This window comes from Limulus polyphemus, unplaced genomic scaffold (assembly GCF_000517525.1).
Source record: "Limulus polyphemus unplaced genomic scaffold, Limulus_polyphemus-2.1.2 Scaffold2558, whole genome shotgun sequence".
NCBI lineage: Eukaryota > Metazoa > Arthropoda > Merostomata > Xiphosura > Limulidae > Limulus > Limulus polyphemus.
In genome coordinates, this window is record NW_013668168.1 from 137998 (window position 1) to 142379 (window position 4382).

General features: G+C 33.8%; 1 protein-coding gene across 3 annotated transcripts in view; it reads right to left on the bottom strand.

Annotated features, from left to right (window-relative positions):
- The window catches only part of LOC106467295 (syntaxin-16-like), a 41711-nt gene extending 39097 nt beyond the window's left edge, over positions 1 to 2614 (bottom strand). The window contains exon 1 of one of the 3 annotated variants that reach the window (XM_013927633.2): positions 2487 to 2614. The gene's annotated coding sequence lies outside the window, so the exon portion shown is untranslated. Of the gene's footprint in view, positions 1 to 2008; positions 2181 to 2486 lie in introns of those variants that run through there. The other 2 variants (XM_022395441.1, XM_022395440.1) reach the window with 2 other exon arrangements.
- Positions 2615 to 4382: the final 1768 nt, after the last annotated feature.

The window sequence follows — 4382 nt, forward strand, 5'->3', positions numbered from 1 at the left end:
ACAGTTAGACTTCGAGCTCAAGCTGAAAGGCAGGTTACTCAAAGATAGCAAGAACCTGTTGAACAGCACAAAGCCAGAGTTCAGTCAGAATCATCAAGGCAAGACAACAAGAAACTTCTGAACAATGTCAAACCAGACTTCAAGCACAAAAATTAAGACAAATAACCTACAGAGAGCAAAAAACAGAGGAGCAACATGATGCATGACTTCAGGCTCAAACACGATCTAATTTCAAATAAAGCTTTGTTTGATTAAATGCTTTTTTATTTCTCGCATCACAGCTTTTGTCTACTTACTGAATAACTTGCTGAAAAAATACTGATCTATACATTTCAAATCTAAATTTTTACCGTGCAATGCCGGGTAACTCAGCTAGTAACTGATAAAGAACATGCTAGTCAAACAGGAAGAAAAGGAAGTAAGCTGGCTACATGGGCTTTATTGAGTGATTGGATCACAAAAGATGTCCAGTGACACCTAGCTATCCAACAAGAACGAACTGACCAATGAGACAGAAGCTACATTACAACTAGCACATAAGATGTCATAGTCTTAAAAGATTATGGGAGCAAATCACAGAGTATGGCTTTTTAAAAGATTATGTGAGAAAATCACAGAGTATGGCTGAGATGGTCGCCTGTAATACCCAACAATGAGTCTCAGTTTTGATAATTAAGGTGGAAGATTTTAACACCCATCCTGAAGCACTTTATTCTTCTCGAGTTCTGTATCCAATAAAACATTGGAAAAAAGGACCAAAATCTGTGAACCACAGATCCAGTTGTGCAAACAACACAGTCTTGGGACTCATTCAATTAAAGGAATACAGAGGATATACTGTCAAGATAGTGAATATAAAAAAAGGAGCATATATTCTCTCTGTAACAAATAGCAATGAAAGCATACACAAGTAAGTAATGTGTCTACATGTTCCACTGTACCTGATTTCTTTATCTAAAAATAGTTACATTAAAACTAATCTTCAGAAACAGATAACTAGTTTGTACTCAGACTGTAGTAAAATGTATGAACTGTGGTACTGTCTGCAATACCTTGTCAGACCTTAAACCCTTAAGAAGGTTTACCTTAAGTAACAGATCTAAAGTTAAATCCCAAGTGGAATAAAAATTTCTTGAAAGGAAGAGCCAATTGAATTCTCAGAATCAGCACATTCCCTGAAAATGGCTAAAACATGTTCAATTAGAGGTTAATAAGCTTCTACATGCAGTGCACTGGTCCTTGCACATTATTACCAAGAACTTCTGAGTGAAAGTAAAGTGGATATTAATATATCAGCCACATCATATCCACTATATATCTGGTACTAATGAAGCCTTTAACCCAATAATAGGGCTTGTCAGGCATGTTACACATAGCTTAGCAGTAGTTTTTTTTTGCATTATAGCATCACCAAAAAAGAAAGAGGCAAAAGAAAAAAAAAAGACTGTTTAAAAATGTTTAGTAGGTGATATTTTAAATACATATTTACTGTTTAGCAACTGGTAAAGAAAAGAGTTGACTCATCATGTCAAACTATAGTTAATAAAAAAATATGCCTAAAACTAAAATTAAAATCACCTACCTTTTGCCTATCCAATACAAAATAGTATACAAAATCATTTTCAAACAACAGTTAATAAAATATATGTCTAAAAGTAAAACCAACTATTTGATATCAAATAGTGCAAAAATCATATCAAACAAAAGTTAATAAAAATAATTTAAGAGAAAAACCATGCATCAAACAATTAATGTGAAAATGATGTAAAACATTTAGTATTATATATGCCTAAAACTACTGGTGTATCACAAATAGGTTGATGCAACTCAAATATATCAGATACTGAAATAGTCTTAGCTCAAGTCTACTATTAGTAGTACTAGTACTAACTAGAGATAGAATAATTCGTTGTGACTAATAGTGACTACCATAATTAAGTATTAATATTACAGTATCAATTATACTACTACTAGAATAGCATAAGTAATAGTAGTATGGACTACGTACAACTTACAAGTACTTGTAAGTAGTAGTTGTACAAGATAACGTGACCTATTTGGTATTCTCTGTATCGTGAACGTTAACTTTAGTTTAACTTCATTACGTTTAATTAAACATTTAAAGCTAAGTTCTTCAGTTAGTTTTCTTCTAACATTGTAATAAAAGCCTAATTAAAAATTCGGCTTGTGATCATGATGGTGGAAAAAATATTATAAAACCTAATATTAAAAGAGCAGAAGGCTCAACAATCGAAAGACCCAATGCCATTTGATTTTGACGTATATTCAACTTTACAAGTTATAGTTCTAGTTTAGCTTTGAGTTCTTATGTTCAGTCTGCTTCAATTTCAAAATTCAGTGAGGGCGATTGAAATGAATTTTTTTGTTGTTCTTTAAAACTAAATTTGAAAATATGCTTTATATTTATTTAAATTACAGGAACTGTACAATAATAAAAAAAACCTTAATAAAACGAATACACAAACCTTTAATCTTTACATAGCCCTTCTCAGTAGATCACTGCACCCGCGACATCTAATTATGTTATAACTTCTACTAGAAGAGTTGCTAAAATCTTCAACTAAAATAAATTTAATAATAACTGGTCTTAAATTAGGAGAAACAGACAGACCACAAAATGCTTCTATGACCACTCTGCCTATATTCATTACCAGGTCGTATTCTTAGTTTCACTTCAATAAAATGGGTAGCTTGCATTGATCGGAAGTTGATATTAATTTGGTCCTCAGTCCGCTATGTTAACGGTGTTTTCGGTCCATATGAGAATTTGAGGAAAGTTAGGGAAGATAGCTATAGTTTTAAATCTCTGTAGTGTAATAAATGTTTAGTCTTGTATTAAAGTATGTAAGATTAGTACAAAGAAACTTAGCAAGTGAAAGTCATCTATATTCTATAGCAACTACGTTAATTATGTGATCCATACTGTGCTAAGAGATTTTACTTTTCGCCTCCCACTAGCACACTTACAGGTAACATCTTAATGCATTACTACTGCATTGTTTATTGAAACGATGTACAGTACTGTGCAAACGTGTTAGGATAAAGTCATAAATTAGACTTCAGGCTACTTTAAAAGAAGAATGGAAGGTAAATCACAGGTGAAACATCAAAACTTTATTAATCTTCATATTTATTACAACAGAAACTCAGTGAAAGTGTATGAGTTCAGCAAACAGTTAATATTTTGTGTGTCCCCCTTTTACTATAAATACTGCAGACAGTCTTTCAGGCATTGTTGCAACATACTTAATCAAAGCGTCCTTTGGAATTTTACTCCAAATGTCTCTAATACACTCACATAAAATTTATTTTTAAGTAACTTTTGATTTGTCAAGTTTGGTCTATCAAATACCAAATCTGTTCAGTTGGGTTGATATCGGGCTCTGTGTGGGCCATTGCATCATATGAATGACTCCAGCAGCTTCTTTCTTAGCTAAGTAATTTCTGCATAGGTTGGATGAATGTTTGGGGTCATTGCCTTCTTGGTAGTAGAATTCTTTACCAATACTACGCAAACCACTGGGCATACCATGATAGGTTCAGTATCTGGTGGTACTTACGCTGGTCAATTATTCCATCTAATTTGCAAATATCTCCTGTCACCTCAGCAGAACCCCCACAAACCATCACGCTGCCTTCCCCATGCTTCATGTTAGGTGCTATGCATTGAGATAAGTATCTTTAACCTTTCTTCTGCCGGACGTACAACCTACGCTTTGAACCAAGTATCTCAAACTTGGACTCATCCATCCATAACACCTTTTCCAATCATCAACAGTCCAGTTTTTGTTCTTTTTAGCAAATTTCAGTCTCTTTACAATATTTGGAGATCGAAGTAAAGGTTTTTAAACTGCTACACCACTAACTATTCCATTCTTGTTGAGTCTTCTTGATACTGTAGATCTAGAAACTTTTCTGTCATTTGATACATGATCGTTTATCTCATACTTGAGATTAGTGGCAGTTTTCCATCTGTCCCGAAGGCTGCATAAACGAAGATACTTAACATCAGTATCAGTGAGTTTGTGTGTTCTGCCTTTTCCTTTCTTATTTTCAAATTTACCTGTCTCGGTTTCACGATCTAGGGTGCACTTGACAATGTTTGTGGAGCATTTCAAGTCTGCAGCAATTTGTTGGTGAGTCCAACCAGCATCACGTAAAACTTTTATGCAAACTCTCTGCTCTACTGACAATTCTCTACGCTTTTTTGCGCCGTGGCATGACAACAAGACTTAATATATAGTGTTAAAGACACTAAAGGTATATTTATGGAGTGCTATTAAATTGATTTCTTCTAGCATATATCGGTAGCATATGCCAGCTCCTTGCTAGCTTCTTTCTATATAGTTAAGCCACTGCAT